Below are 17902 nucleotides of genomic sequence, written 5' to 3'. Positions count from 1 at the left end.
CTGGTGGTAAAGTTGGGTGGGTTGCTTGTTATGGGTTTACACATAGAGTTTTAAGAATTCATCTATTTGAAAAAAAAATGCGTCTGGAATTTTATAAGAATTTTTTACGTACTCAGCGTATGCAAAACTATAACCTCCTTTGAGCTTAGTATACCAACAGTGGGACACCCTGTATATATAATATATTGCAAGTGCATATTGTCTATTTATATTAGGCTCATATATTTTAATATTAATAAACCATCTCTTCCTATATATACCTCCCACCAATACTTTTCCAATTTCTTATAATACCCATTATAAAAATATCGACTAATACCTATAACTACAATAAACAAAAAACAAATTTTATAAAAAATAAAAAATTAACGATCGGAAAGCAAAACAAGCCTCCAGCCGAGCTTGAAAGGTAAATAAAAACGATGTATTCCACTCCGTTGTTTTTTATTTTTGCAAATATTTGTCGAATAAATAGTGACGCTCGATTGTATATTTAAAATAAATAGCTTATTGTTACTGTCCTCGGGGAGTAGATACCTATCGTTAGAGTGTGCATGAAATCACTTCAAATTACATAATTCATTGAGCTAATTCGTATCTCTAAAATTATGCTCTCATTTATACTAAGCACATTTAAACTAAATAAAAAGCGATAACTTCATCATACTTCATTTTACAGGATATTACTTATATTTATTTATTTATTTATATACTCTTTATTGCACACACAAAGTTTGACAAAATCAGGATATTATACTAAGCAATTGGCGGCTTTATTGCTTAACAGCAATTTCTTCCAAACAACCAAAAAATAAAAGCAGAAAGTTAATACAATTACAAAATTGGGAAGATAGTGTACACAGAAACAAAAAAAGAAGACAACATAACTAAGCGTAATAGGTTAAAAGGAAAAAAAGATAACAATAATTTAAAAAAAAAAAAAAAGCAAATAAATTGAGGCAAAGATAATAAAAACAAAACACACACACACACACACACACACACACAATAATAAAGGTGAGTGCATTTAAAAGAAAAATAAAAGCAGATAAAAACAAAAACAAAACAAAGAAAAAAAAAAAATATTAATAACAGTGAAGATTAGCAGCTTTGCAAATAATGATCCTTTACCAATTTTTTAAAAGACTCCAGCGTTTGTGCTTTCCGAATACTAGTGGGTAAAGCATTCCAAAGTTGAACAGCTTTTACACTGAAAGAGGCGTTGTAAAATTTGGAAGAGTGAATTGGAATAGTTAGCATTAGGTTCTCATTAGATCGCAGGTTCAAACTCCTAGCAGATAAAAATTCAAAGTTATTTTTTAAGTAGCAAGGGATACGGGGATCAAATAGTATCGAGTACAGGAGCGAAAGGACATGGGCATTACGGCGATGGCGGATGGGTAACCATTTTAACTGCGACCGAAACGCTGTAACATGGTCATACTTCCTCAACCCAAAGACAAAACGTACAGCAAGGTTCTGCAAGCGCTCCATTTTATCGAGTTGCTCTTGGGTGAGGTTAGAAAAACACACGTCAGCATATACATGACATATTCGGCTGGTAAGGAAAGTAAAACTAACCTTCTAAAGCATTATTCAATTCATGCTTTGGAAAACATATTTTTAAACAGAAATTAGTCAGTCTCTGATCAAAGTATAAAAAAAGAAAGTCACAATGTATTTTTACATTAATGAAAGAATTTATAAAATCGGTTATGCTAAAAAACAAGCAATGCAATCTTTGCTGTTTATCATATTAGAACCGTAGACGGTAGACCGCCATTATGTTATACGGAGTGTATCAAATGAAATGTCTATAGTAAAACAATGACAAACAAGTCACCCCTACAGTTCACTGCACAGTATCTAGAAACTTTAAAGTTAAAGGTCATCGTCGCTATTTATAAAATCTACTTTTAACTGTTTCAACATCAAGAAAAAATGAATCCTTTTCTTAATCTATTTTAACACCAGAATCTATTCTTAGCGCTAAAATAGATTAGAGAGATTGTCCTTTTTTATATAAAAACTGCGAAGACATCGTCAAAAATAGCTTCTAGAGTAAAAAAATAGATATCTTCTCATAGTCTATCCGGGAGTAATTTTATCTGTGGTTAAAAATAAAAAGAATGCAGTAATAACATACTGAATAAAGGAAAGGAGCAAAGGCTAGTGCACAATTTCGGTCTGTCCATTACTGTAAGCGAGTTTTTACTGAACACCTGCGCGACATTACCGCATTATACACACCTTTAGATCTACAAAATATTTTAGGCACCGTCTCTCTGGGGCTTGCACATAATGGACTGTTTTTGTTACGTACATCTCTGTATATATGTAATATGATACCACCCGAAATTTGCGTACCACGTTACTACACATTTAAATACAATACATGAAACTTTATTATAAGAAGAACGAACTCACACACACGAATCATTCATGTGGAATTTCATGTACAGTTAACTACAGTTATTATAATTTGATTATAAAATGTCTACTTAATTGACCAATTGCAGTGTTCATTTGTGGAACAAATATAACCTTATAAATATTTCATGTACAATCTGTTTCGTTAATGATAAAATACCACTGTGTTGCTTTATGTGTTGGTTAGCGTTATTCGTGAAATGCCAGTGCATTTGTGAGTACATTAGTAATATGCAGGCTGATTACCGTGCACTAGAAAGAAGGTAACTATGGCTCAATGAATTATCTATCCTACAATATATATCAGTACACATAACAATATAGTATACTTATACTAATTATCCTTAGATAAATCACTTATTCCTTGCATTACTTCTTTCTACTTTCTCAACTGTTCTCCATCCACATTATCACCAAAACCGCACCACTTAAAGCGCCATCAGCGCCCCACAAAGTCGCATTTAAACCGATCATTTAAACTTGTTTACCATAACGACACTCGAAACCGGCGTTCGTCCCGGATTAAACAGAGACAATACAACGGACAACCCAACTAACTGTTAATCTGTCTTAACCATCGTCTCCGTTGTTTCGACAACTGTGCCTACTGCTGTGTGTTGGATCCTCTCGGATGACAAACAAATTAAGCGTATCGACTTGATAAAGGCTCAGTTCTGCTGCGGCTGACGTGACGCGTGGACTATCAACTCTGCGTTTGGATTATTTTCAGTTGCTCGTTTCAACGCATCAACGGTTCGGACTGATTGCTTTTCATTACGTACCTACATTGTAGTATAGAAATTCTGAAATATAGGCACATTACTCTATGCTGTTCTGCATACCGAAATATTAAATCACTTATTTACTATTTTAGAAAAGTCACTTAGCAGTTGATGTCTCATATTTACTTAATTATCACCATGAACAATATAAGCTTTTATGAATAAAATTGTGTTTTTCTACGAAGTCAGAATTGTATTTTTAAGGAGCTTTTAACGCCGGCCACTTCTGCACAGCCCCTTACATTTTTACACAGCTACATAGTGTTATAGCGAGAGCCTCACAGCATTAGTCATGAATAACTAAAGCCATGAAAAATCTTCCAAACCAGGTGCAGTGAAAATTCTAGAATTCGCCGGCATTGTGAACCAAATCCGATCAGACCCGTCCGGACAGGAATAAAAGCGCAATTTGCGATACAAATGAAAATGTTTCAATAGTTTTTTGGCGGCAATATATCAAAGCTTTGGGGATTCCGCCAATAAATATCGATATTTACCGGTTTTCTAACGAATTTGACGATTAAGGAATATCGTATTTTTTTAGTTTCCATCGCTTGCAAAACGAATAATTACCAAATATATTTAATTTTTCATTAAAATTTATGTCTCTAATAATAAAACTTTATTAATGTCAGTGAGTTTTCAACGTTTTATTTAAATTTTATTGGAATTTATGAACAAATGATTGAAATCTCTATAATATTTTTAACTAGCTGACACCATTCAATTTTGAAGAACCTTTCGACCAGTGTTATGATATTGAGTCCATTAGAATTTTCACATTAATAAAATGTGACTTATTTTCAAAATAAAACAGGCACTATAATTCAATGTGTAGGTAATTAATATAAATTAAGAATTTTAAAGTTTGATTAAAATAAAACTAACAAATTAACAACATTTGTGTAAACAGCTCGGAGAAATTTAATTACTACATTGAAATAAACGTTATTTGGATTCATATTTTAAATTGTAACAACAAGCATCGGTGGTTCAGTGGTAGAATGCTCGCCTGCCACGCGGGCGGCCCGGGTTCGATTCCCGGCCGATGCAAGAGCTTTTTTTATTTTTGTTTTTTATTTATACGTTCTCGGATGTAGAGCATATTTGCTTTTATATTTATCTTAAATGTATTTCATTAAATAAATAAAACTTCAACTAAATTTAATATGCAAATACACGCGTCGTTTTCATTTTGCGTATCTAAAGCTCTTCCAACATGCGTCAGAGCTAAACATAAAAATGATCAAGTATACAGGGTGGAAGGTTAAGATGGGGCATGACGGGCAGGTACCTTAACCGTTGTAGCTACATGAAAACGTTCTTAGGAGACTATCCTTAAATTCTTAAGAAATTTTAATCTGCATTCACAGATTTTTGAAAAAATGTACGGTCAGCAAGGAAATCGGCAGTTTTCAAAAAAAAATTAACACAAACACCGCCCGCTCACGCCCCGCGTCGCTGGCATGGCTGCTGTGCCTTTGTCTTTTTACTTGTTCATGAATGAAAATAGTTTTTCGCGATTTCTGACTTTTCTAGTACTCATACCTCAGTTGGTCTTTTAGAGTGTTTTGATCCCCACGAGAAACTGGATCGATTGGCATCAAAAAATTTTTTTTTGAAAACTGCCGATTTCCTTGCTGACCGTATATTTTTTCAAAAATCTGTGAATGCAGATTAAAATTTCTCAAGAATTTAAGGATAGTCTCCTAAGAACGTTTTCATGTAGCTACAACGGTTAAGGTACCTGCCCTTCATGCCCCATCTTAACCTTCCACCCTGTATAGTACACTTTTTTTTAAATGAATGCTTATCCTGAACACTTTCCAATATATTACCAATAACCAGTGCTTCGACTTCGACTAATCGACTCCAACACGTCGACTACGACTGTTGTCTGCTGTAATCGGCAGCTTAATATTCCGCTACATTGAGCACGTTGTATTATCTGTGCTTAGTACTTCCAAACTGCTGCTACGTGCATCTGCAATACTAGTGTGATATTCAAATAATAATCGAACTATAGAGCAATACGCAGAACTATAACCGTATTGTATTTAGATATTATATTAAAAAAAAACAAGTACGTACGTAACTATAACCTCGCAAAAATTCTATATTATAAATGCTATAGGTAAATATTTTTATTAAATCAGTAAGTCTTATACGAATGAAAGGAGTTCGTGCTACATAAAAAAATTTAAGTTGTATTTCAATTCGTCTTTTATATACCATACAAATTTTCTACATTATGCATTTTTGAAACATCCTAGTAAAATTGTCTTAAAACGTTAACAACGAATTAATACGTTAATTTGTTTTGATATAAATACTCCCGATGAACTCTTAGGTCATTAAATACATAAGATGCGCGGTCCAGTGAGTATTGTAGCTCGTAGCAGTGCTACGCATTTAGTGCTACGTGTAGCGTAGCTAATAATGTATGAAGATAAAGTAATTGTTGTATTGTGTATTATGACGAACAAAGCAGGGCTCTTTAATATATAATATTAAACAACCTTTCCATATATGTATCTTCTTTTCACGACGATGAAGGATTATATAATTAGGTTTAAAATTAATACCTATATAATTTCATACGAAATAAGTAAATATAACTATTTTGGCCATAATTAACAAACAAGTATTTATACAAACTAACTCTATAACTTGTAGTTTTAAAACGTAAAAACTTATCCAGTATTCCTGTATAAAATTGTCATTAAACTAAAAACCATAAGTAGGGTGATAAACGGGGCATTAAGAATTCCTTTTAATATTATAACCGGGGCAAGAATACAATCAGTAGGAAGACTTTTGATAGGATTTCTTTGTTCACGAGCTCATTATCTTAACTGCACCTAACTGGTTATTGTCACATCTTAATAGCGAGCGTCGCGCCACCTCGCGCCGTTCTTTTGTTATTTTTAAAGAAAACGCAAAAGCTAGCTTTACTTTAATTAAGAAAATCTCAGATATAACGAGGTTTTAAAATACAAAACGGCACTATTAGGTGCATTAGGGAGACTGCTTGCGATAACTACCTCTGATTGTTCTCAAAGAAAATGACATTTTTAAATGTAGATTATTCGTTACATTGTTGCACCGTCTCTGCGAATATTATTTTAACTTTTGATATTAATACTTTGTTTGAGTTTCTGAAAAAAACACGGATAAAAAAACGTTCTTGTAAATGTGTTCTTGGAACATCATTTTACTTTGGAATTATTTTAAAGTGTTTGACGAGCATTAAAAGGTTTAACATTATATTGTAATGGATTCGTGAAAGTACTTTAATAAGTAAGTAATGTATTTACATTACTTTTTAAATTTAATTTGTTCTATTTCTTACACAAAATATACATATTCAAATACTTATAGGTAGTAAATTTTATAAATCTGAATTTATCATTCGAAATTAGTGATTTATTAAGATATAAGACTTTTGTCTTAGCCTTAGACTTTTGTCTCAGCTCATCATCTGCCATGTATGAAAAGTTTCATAATTAAAAAAAATCCACCTCTCCATTCTATCATTCACATCATAATATTCGCAATCGTAAACAAACCACCACACACTACACAGTAGTGTATAGTTACAAAAACGCCTCGAACAAATTGTACAATCCATACGAGAACTACGCCCATACATCAGCAGGACACGTTCGCCCGACATTCGTAAATATTTCCCTAGTCCCGACACGTCTTTATAATAAAAACATCACTCGCACAGTCACCAAAAAATAACGCAACATTAGACGCGATAAGTTCGCAAATGCTTTAGGGTGCGCGTCGATATGTACGCCGCGTGCGAGACGAGATACCTACGTGCACATGAATTTAAAGGTGACGTTAGTAACATGTGTTGTGAACAAATATATATGTTATAGGCAAACTCGGAAGCTCCGGCGCTCCTAGGTTGGACTGGTCAATCCTCAGGTCAGACTGAATGACTTAGTCAAAGCCCAAACAAATGTAAATTTTCGGCCTTTGACTAAACAATTTTCGTCAAACCTGGGAGAGACTAATTTGGTCAGGCAAACGTCAAAACACAATTTTATTAAATCGGGGTTTGACGAGTCAAACTCCGATATAGGTATGAAGTGTCTTATCTTCGTATATTTGGAAGCATTTTATCATTTAAGCAGCTTTCAAGTCTTAAGAACCGCTTAACTCTGCCAGTTCTGACACCTGATTGGTCAGCTTACGTGATTTTCACTTTTATATTTGAGATGCTTTGAGAGAATGCCGTGTGGCATTAGGCCCGCCTTTTGTACGATGTGCAATAAAGTATAAAATAAATAAATAAATGCTTTGGAATATATGGAGGTTAGTTTGTATAAGATTAAGTATAAAAAAATAACATTTTTAAAATTTTGATGTTTATTGTTTTAATAATTTCTTAAGCAATTAAAATGAAAAATTAATCATTTTTCTGACATGGTGAGGCATTAACTTTAATGTTAATTGTTTTAATAATTTAGAAGAATTGCAGTCGCTTCTAGGATTGACTAGGCCAAAACCGAAACAGAATAATTTACTTTCGACGTTTGACTGAAAAGTTAGGAGCTCCTGGGTTTGACTAAAAATACTTCAGGCAAAGGGCGAAATTGAAATGTATTTCGGGGATTGACTGATGGCTTTGGCCAAACCTAGGATAAACCAGTCCTTCCGCGAAGAGACTGTGTATCGGACTTTGACTATAACATATATATTGTAATATTGCTATTGTGTTTGTAAATATTTCTATATTAATTTTGAGAGTATGGAATATATGGAATAAAGTTCTATATTTTCAAATCAATATAATCTCAAATGCCACAACGCTATATTTCACCTACATTTGTGAATAGATATACAACTGAAACCTATAATTATATTATAGTCAAACCATGCAACCTGTCTATCTCTCTACTCTACCTTATTTGAAACCGAATTGATAATGAAAAACACACGTATGCATACCATAAGTAACAAAGTGTTGTGTTTCTAACCATTATATATAAATTTTTGTATTGGTTTTTGGGCATCTATTTATGCACAAAGACCGCGCATATGCTTACAAGTGTACCACTAGCAGTAAAAACAGTTCGGTATTTGCTAACAAAACCCACACACAGCGCAATAAACACGAAGTAGGCGCAGGTGTGTCGATTCGTTCGTAGTGGCAAGAAAAACTCACTTGTGATCCGTGAACAGGGTGAGCCGAATTGACGACCATTACTCATAGTGCGGGAGCTTCGATGTTTTGATGTAATGTTCTTTTTGTGAGAAATAAAAGCTGAATCATATTATAGAGTAATATGCGCAGTTCAATAAGCAAACGCATTGTGTATAAGATTGAATCGCATTTCTGAGCTGTCCATTGCATTTAAAAAGTATTCATCAATTAAAAGTAAATTTAATTTTCGAACAAAATATTACCAAAAAGTTACGTATTTTAAAACAACTTTCAGTTATTGATATAACATTTATTCACCTACGTATTAATTAACAAAAAATAACTGCATCTCACTACTTGTTTAGTCTAGACCAAACTAAAAATAAACACAACCAGCTCCTGGTCTATAACCCTCGGGCTATAATTCAGGTGTAGGCAGGTGTCGAGACGAGATAAAGCTCTGACGTCACACGTCCCGTGATTTAGATATCGCCTTTCACGCAATCTGCGTTTAAATAAAACTCCCCAAGATTGAAGAATAAAATAAAGTACCTTTATATTATTTATTTTATAATAAAGTTTAGAAATTAAAAATTTCTCCTAATCAAGGGCATTTTGTATGAAACTTGAAATCATCTATTTAAATAACATAATAAACTGAACACATGTCAATATGTGCACATGTGTTTTTGAACTGTTTCAAATCTATATACCGTATCTGTATACGTAAATAGATAACAAGTAGTAGGTACTAATAGCGACTTTTGAGTCATAAAAGTTACTTTTTAACTAGAAGTAATAGTCTAGTATTCCAACCAACAAGATTAAACAAAATCTCAGTATGCAATAAATATCACCAATTGTATTTAGAACTAATACCATTCGAATCCATAAATAATAAATAATAATTCTAGTACAATCTAAAAAAACTTTGTAGACTTAAAAAAGTCTAAACAACAAAATGAGAAAACGATTTATGAAGTGATATTGCGTTTATTCGTCTCCACGGACTCATCTAACAAATTATATCACACAAAACTTTATATTAAATCCAAAAAAGAAATCCAATGTGAAACCGATACAAAAACGAAACAAAACGAAAAACATATGTCATGTAATACCCTCACCGCAGATACATTTTCATACAACCCATTTAGAAATAGTTACAGCCCGGCGTTGTTTAAAAAGCCGCCGCGAAAGGGCAGTAATAGGGATATACTTTAGCGCCTTAAGTGCCCGTACGAGGCTTCCCGAACCCGGCGAATTTTATCGGCCGAATGTGACATATAAACGCCCACATGCTAATGCGCGGCTGATGTAAAAACTTCTCATAGAAAAACTTTCGGGGACGGTCGGTTTCGTTTAGGAAGCCGCTTTAATGGCCTCTTGAATTCTTGTTTGTGGTCATAATGCGTTATAGTGGAAACATTGTAGCGCCTCCTCAAAGGGGATATAAAAACTTTGTTAATTGCCAGCCGCGCTGAAATGATGGTCTGAATGCGAGAGGCATGTAGGTACTTACTATGTGAAATTTACATTGCATTAATTGGTACGTTAGTGCTTGTATAACGCTGTATTTATTTCACATCACGTCCGTATACTCCAGAAAGATTTGCAATGGACGAACATATAATGGAGCCGCACTTTACCAGTTAAGTATATTTAAAGCTCTTGCCAGGAAAGTTATTATATTATGTCAGGCACCCCTACCTGACATAATATAATAACTTTTATAATAGACTTTAAACATTTTAAATCAAAACACAATAAAAATGTTATCAATCATCAATCCATACTAATATTATAAATGCGAAAGTAACTCTGTCTGTCTGTCTGTCTGTTACTCAATCACGCCTAAACTACTGAACCAATTTGCATGAAATTTGGTATGGAGATATTTTGATACCCGAGAAAGGACATAGGCTACCTTTTATTGCGAAATATGTACCACGGGCGAAGCCGGGGCGGACCTCTAGTAATAAATAATTCACCTACGCAAAATATACGAAAATGTGATTAATTATACCTTATTGACAACGTTGTTAACGTTGTCTTCAAAAATTTAATAAAATTTTATTTTGCCATCATTTCGCACACGACTGCCAATGAGGTAACAATCAATAAGTCATAACAAATAACATGTTAAGACTAACCTGTTACCTGACTCCTTGACAGCCTAGGTTTTCCCGTTTAATTTAATGTCCTGAAAATAAACTTCGATAGCGCGATTTATAATGTTCCAAAATTTCCATGACGACACCTGGTAGACTTTCCACGAAACTATATTTTCTTTACCAACTCTTACCTGTTTAATTTTTGTAAACTTATGTTAGCACAATATCAATATCCATCATATACTTACAATAAAAGTAAAACAGTTTTTTTATCCTGTTCCGTTAATCAAATCAAAAGAAAATTCTCCGAAATTTTAATATGCACGCCAAGCAGCGCCACTTAGTCCCGCGGTGAAAATATGAACTAAATTTCACAGGATAGCTCGATAGAGGGTCGAGTTGCTCCTCTCCTCCTACTCTTTACCACTGTGATTCAAACAGTATAGAAAAAGCATTTGAGTACATAATAATGAATGTACAATATCATTTATTTTCTTTTGGTTACATTATCCAAATAACTGCGTTTTATATAAAAAAGTTGAAAAAGTAAACAGCTCAGCAAATGATCACGGCATTGTTATGGTTGATATAAATAGGCCAAGTGCGAGTCGGAATCCCGACTAGGGTTCCGTACCAATAAGCTAAAGAGCAAATCCAATTTATAACCATGCCAACCAATTCTTCCAAAATAAAACACGTAAATTAAAACTCAAATCTCTTTATATCTTCTTAAGTATATTATTATTAGTCTGTGCTTCTTATATATAAAAATAAATCGCAAAATGTGTTGGTAAGCGCATAACTCGAGAACGGCTGAACCGATTTCGATAATTCTTCGAACGGGCGAAGCCGGGGCGGACCGCTAGTATAATATATATTCATTTCTACAATAAATACTCTTCCCATCCACCCAAACACTCGACCCATAATTTTTACCATTGAATTATCGATTCGGTTTGGCATGTCACCGCTCGAATGCCGTGCGTCTGATTGGCCTCTCATTTGGCCCGATTGTGCCTCACGAATACATAATTCCCGTACACCAGCGCCATTAAGATAATCGCAACTGGTATACGGGCCTGTCATTGATTGCTAACCGCTCAGATGTGCCCGGTGCCCGTGCGAATACGTGATCTTATGTAACAATGCCGCTTGTAAATACCAATGTGCAAAGTACACCGCAATTTATGCTGAAAGTATTGTTTTATTTGTGTGCTTTAAAGGCATAATGCTCTGTGTTATTTATTTTTGTAATTATAGGTGGTATAATGTTATAATTCAGTCGTTTCATTTTCTTTTCAATGGAGGGTCGAAAAATTATAATTCACGATAGAATACATAAATAAAACTAAATTACTGCAATGTTAACACACAACACAGAGCTCGCAGGCCACTTGAAATAACAACGTATAATTTAACTCGAAAAGTATAATCATCCGTTGGTTCGAGTTGTAACATAAATTATTTTTATATCCGAGACAATTTGCTATGCTCCTCTGGATAATACAAAAGTTGTAACGAAATTACTGACTTTCGTTGACTACAGCCCCGAATTTGTGTATAAGTTAGCAGCCAGCATTAGACATCCTTGAGGTATACCTGAGCATTATTACTTAGCAATTGAGGTCAGGGCCCTTCATGTAGTTAGGAGCACGTAAGCTTTCCATTTTGTAACGAAATAAAAGATGAGCTTGCGTAGTAACAACATGGTAATGTCGCTCGAGAGAATGAACTTGTCGAGTGTATGCGTAGAAATACGAAAGGCGATCACATGGGTCACTTTATAGAGAACGACTGGTCTCTGAGGAAACGTCAGTCGGAGAATTTAGTTGTTACATGCAACGGCATCCGTTCAGGGAAGACATTGACAAAGACAAACTAGGTACCTACTAGAATAAACAACAACGTAAATACTCACAAGAACTTATATAAAGAACACAAATTAGTACACAAAAACTGATAACACCAACAAATAAACAAACAGCGACTAAAAACAGACGACCTGAATATTCGCAAAACAGAAGACTTAATAAAAAGGAAATCACAACTACACAATTCCATAATTAAACGCAGTCAGACCACTCAAAAGTGAACAAAGAAATCTAATTAAGAACCACAAAAACTGAATCAATTCAGTGCTTTTTATCACTAAAAACATAAGTCCCCTAACATTAAGTGACGCCGTTTCCACAATACCAGATAGGCTTATTATTCCCGAATGAATATTCCTCGCCTAATGGACGCGCACTTCTTTCATTAAAACCTACATAATGTACTCTGCTTGTGAATAATTACAATTCTTTGGAATATTAATGTGGCTGGCTAGGATGTCGCGAATTTCATTTCGACACTGTCAATAACTAAGAAGTTGGGAGTAGACGGAATATTGTTGATATTTCTATACAGTCTAGTGAAAGGAAATCAACTACAAACCTTCTTACTATATATTAGTATCTGAGTAATTTTCATCTACAAAATTAATTATATTTTCAATAATAGTAGCGAATTAGAAAAAAATATTGAACCTGAATAAAAACTCCGTAATTCAAATTTTATCAGTAACAAAAATACAACAATTTTACCTTCGTTTGAAAAGAAATAAGTACAGAAACATAGAATATCTCATGATCATCATTTCTATTAATTTCTATATTACATTTCTAACGTAAATATCTACAGGAAAGTGTATTCTATGAAACCCTGTAATATTTCGAGAGGCTTCTCACGAGACGAGGTGGCCGAGAGGTTAAGGCGTTGGACTGCTAATCCAATGTGTTCTACACGCGTGGGTTCGAATCCCATCCTCGTCGATATGTTTTTATTTATTTTTCTATTCCCAATTTTAAAATAACAACAGTATTACAAAATATACGTTAGGTTATATTAAAATTTCGTACACAAAACCTATGGTATTTTTTCCTTCTTTCTTAACATAGTTTCTCAAGAAATTCCATCCAAGTAGGTGATATAAACGTGTCACCTCACCTATCATAGACGCAATCTTATTAAGCGTATCTCGTAAACAACAAAATAGGTACCTACAGCTAAAAAAATATGCAAGGATTACGTCACAGGAATATCCGCCGTCAGGTTACCCGGGGCCCGTCTAATAAATATGCATTGTGTCAAATTGCATGAATTATTCTCAGCGAAAAGATTCCGAGGAAGGAGGCCAATAAACATTTCGCCTGTCAAATACACTCGAGGGCGCTAAATCGACGCGAGGTTAGTTCGTTTAGAGCCCTACGGTAGGGCGGATACGCGCGAACAGTTTTTCACGCAAACCACTAAGAAAATTTAGGCAGAAGTCTATTTATTAGAAACCAAAAACTGTATTTTTATATGGAACTCGATTTCCCCACTTCGTTGATATGACAATAACGTACTTTGGCAAAAAAGGCGTGTATACAGGATTAGTTTAGTGAATTCTAGATTAGTTTCTTATTAAGAGATATTTATTATTTAATAGCTACATAATTTATTCCTTACTATGTATTACATATCACTCAGCCATTAATTAATGCAGTTATCAATATGACGGTGCTTCATTTCAAGATTCATATTTTCAGAATTACTTACAATATATTTATTACATATTAAATTTTTAATTTTATTCCCAGCAAGACTACTGCTACGTTACATTAAACACAACCATAACATAGTCCATTATCAATTCCTTTACCCTATCTAACACCATATTATATCTGTAACAATAATCAGCGTCCAGGCCGTTCACGCGTCATCGCCCTACGATAGCTTTTATCACGGAAATGGCTTTGTTTCCCCGGAGCGTGCCCGGAGCGTTCATCTAACGGGAAATAAAATAAATGAATATCACATAGCGCCGCCGCGTACTGACGAAACTTCAACTAAACCATGCTACAATACTAAACGTTGGACACTATATACAGTGATGTATAGATATACATCTAAATGCCTTGTGGATATGTAGTAGTGGTTGGGAATCAAATTATGGTGTTTAACAAGATTAAAGGCAGCGATCTTTCCTCTGTTTTAGTGTGATGGACTAAAATTACTTTCATGGAAACCAGAAATTGTAGTTTAAAATTTTGGCAATCTGTGGCGATCAATTGTTTATTAAATTAAAGCTAATTAATAGGTAAAGAGCTACTTTTATTTGAAAAAATAAATATCAATTGACTGTGAAAAATTTGAGGGACGGCTATTAGTAAATAAACAACAACATTTTCAAAGATACACTGAGATGTTAATTGCGCAATTATACAATTATTATTTGTACTAATGGACGTCAACTACAAGCCGCGCCGAAGCGATGCGACAAAGTATGAGGAGTCTCCAAGAGGCAGTCTGCCGAAATTAAATTGAAGAAAATTTTGTTCCGCGACAGCTATATAGCGTAATGACTCGCGTTGTTTCAAGAGCTTTAGCGGGATTGTATAAGCGAATCTTTTACGTTTATTGTGTTTACTATGTATTTTAAGTGGTATTAACATAATCAGCGCTTTGAATCCGTTATTACGTTTCCCTTCCCGAGTACTTTTAGCGATAAACGCCCCGCGATAAAACTCTTTTCGGAGTAACTTCTTTAATAAAATGAACCTTCAAATTTGTGAAGCGTACATCTTGACTGAAATATTTTGCAAGAGAATTCTTAGCTCCGCAGATAAGTCGAATGAAGATATGAAACTATTTTATATTTCTCGTCTAATCCTTGCATTTCTTAATAGTATTAACGGTTGGTCTTAATAGAGACATTTCATCTAAAAGAAAAATATAAAATCAGACTGGATTTAACTAAAGAACGTCGCTCCTTTCATGTTGCAATGAAAGAGTTTGAAAAGAACGTTCCATATTATATTAACTATGTCGATATATTATCTCTTCAATAAAACCATAGAAGCACAGAGTAAAAATCCTTTGCATAACTTCATATAAAATTTCCCAGTATCACACAATGGAATAACTAATAGTGTGTACTCTGTACAACGGAGCTTAATTTCGTCGCGTGTTCGCCAATAAACCCCACAAAACATTAAAATAATTGACATACAAGGAAAAGATAACATCGATCATTGTTATCGCGAGTATAATTAAAACTCGCAGATAATTTTTAAAAGCAATGTTGACGGGGCGAAATAATTGGCGGTAGACATGCGTTGCATGTGCCGGTGTATTGTAGTTTGAGTGATTAGGCATAATTACAATAAACACGTACTTACCTATTCGTAATTACTATTTATGGGTCAATGATTTGCCGAATTTATTTGATAACAAAACACATATCTTTACTAAGTATCTGCTATATATTTTTCAGTTGAAAAGTGTAGGTATTGCTCTAGTATGAATGCAATTACTTTGCGATTTATGGCATTCAGTTTGTTAGGAAAACGAGTGATCGTTATGTATGTTTAATGAGAAATACCAGGAAAGGAATGTCATATTTTGTCCGAATATAACGAGAATTCAGGAAAAGCCGATGCTTGTCACAATCGATACTCTGATAAGAGGATTGTACTTCCAAGGATGATCCACCCTTTTATCTGCCATTTATTATTTCACAATTTAGATTATACGATCAATGTAATACCATGGACCAATATACTCAAGTCCATGGTAATACGAGATATTTATCTTTATGATAAAAGTGTTGGCGATGATGCCATTTTCCTTTCTATGTTAATGTTACAGATTTGACGATAGGCTGTATAATCCGACCAATTTGTGAAGGTATGTCAGTAAAACATTTATTTATACCAGTTAACATTATAACGAAAGATCTAGAATTTCTATCATGTTTTCCCGCTTGAATTTAACCTAAGTTTCGATCATTTACAGATAGATCTTTGAAGAAAAAATACGACACCCTTTTTTTATCTCAAATCATGCAATAACATTCACGCAATCCAAATAAATAAAACTAATAGCCTCCTATGCGTTTTATCGTACACCTACATAACATATCGTGTCGGAACACATTGCGTATCACATTACGTAGTAACAGCAGTTCGCGTGTTTGTATGGGTGTAGTCAAGCATCTGCTATTTCGCACATTTTGCACGTTGTACTTTACATTGTCACGGAGGGGGACAGCCAGTGGGAAAAACCTCAATTACAACTTTAACACTTAAAATTCGACGTGACAAATCTTTGTATTAGTCGGTCAGAATTTATCTGGGTTAGCAAAGAAAAATATAAATTAACAAAATTTTTGTTTAATGATATTGTCAGTTTTTGAAGTTGACAAAAAATGTAAAACATTAAATCAATCTCAATTAATATAAAATAATTTTTGTAAAGAAAAACGCGTTGAGCACGTCTTTTATAAAACTAATATGAATAATATTGGCATGTCCATATTTGCAATATTTATTCGTGAATCCTAATCTCAATTTGTTTATTTTAAAACTGGATGTAGAACACTTATCCGAAAATACACGCCAAGAAGCTATTCCATTGGTCGATTACACCTTAGGGTACGCCGCGCCGTAATTGTAATGACGAGCCATAAGAATTAACACGTACCTATTCTAAAGAGAACTTCACATATTATTATTATCAAACAGTATCAAATTGTTGTTTGAAAATTAATTTCGTAAACAATTTTTCACGACGACAACGATGACTTATATTAAATTAGATTATAGAAAGGATTAATCTTGAAGTTGTAAAAGTGTTTAAATCAAACAAAGACCCCCATTCTGTGACAATGAAGCTTTTCTAAAAATAACAAATTTGTGATTTCAACTCCGAAACGTGTATGCAAAAATCGTATCACAGTTTAAAATACCAAAACATAATAAAATAATATAGATCAAATTGTTGAATATTTAACGGGATCAACTAAAATACGTAAAAAAACGCATCACGTTCAACATTTTCCAAAGTCAAGTTTAAATAACAACAAAAAAATAAGCACAACCTCTTGCACCATCTTCCATGACTCATTATCTCCGTGAAAAATATTCAAATAGACATTCTGTGCAAACATTTTGGCGGCAAAATATAACGGTTTACAGCGTCTCAGGTAGCCTGAGGGATGGCAGAAAAGGTGTAAGAACAAATGACATTTTTCGTACGAAAAATAGCGGTAGGGACGGGTCGGCGCCGGGGGCTGAGCGGCTAAATTCAATTCAATTAGGCAAAACTTCTGAACGCCAAGTCGCTCGGAAGATGGGACACTTACGTCCTTAGCGGGACCTCGATTAATTTTCTCTTGAAGCGTGAGCTTTAATAACGCCTACGTTGTCACAACTTGTGACGCTGCTATATTGCTTATAGCATTGGGGCGTCGATGCTGAACTAGGGCTTCGCATGTTTGCCATTAATAGATATACCAATATCGTTTGCGACAGGCTGCCAATACAGAGTTTGATTTTCTGTTAGCATTTCAATGTATTCTTGTAAATTAATATGCTGTAAGATAATATTATGTG

The 17902-nt window shown here is 34.0% G+C and overlaps 1 protein-coding gene and 2 non-coding genes across 4 annotated transcripts in view; 2 read left to right on the top strand and 1 right to left on the bottom strand.

The window, feature by feature from the left end:
* The window catches only part of LOC149900274 (furin-like protease 2), a 208452-nt gene that overhangs the window by 29800 nt on the left and 160750 nt on the right, over window positions 1–17902 (bottom strand). The window lies entirely within an intron of this gene.
* TRNAG-GCC (transfer RNA glycine (anticodon GCC)) lies at window positions 4195–4265 on the top strand. Its single transcript has one exon. It is a non-coding gene; the product is annotated as a tRNA-Gly (tRNA).
* TRNAS-GCU (transfer RNA serine (anticodon GCU)) lies at window positions 13216–13297 on the top strand. Its single transcript has one exon. It is a non-coding gene; the product is annotated as a tRNA-Ser (tRNA).

Source organism: Colias eurytheme, chromosome 19 (genome assembly GCF_061535395.1).
Source record: "Colias eurytheme isolate Ceu_HAF_F1 chromosome 19, ilColEury1 Martin Lab GWU primary, whole genome shotgun sequence".
Lineage (NCBI taxonomy): Eukaryota > Metazoa > Arthropoda > Insecta > Lepidoptera > Pieridae > Colias > Colias eurytheme.
The sequence above is the reverse complement of the archived record's forward strand: the minus strand, read 5'-3'. Positions and strand labels throughout refer to the sequence as shown.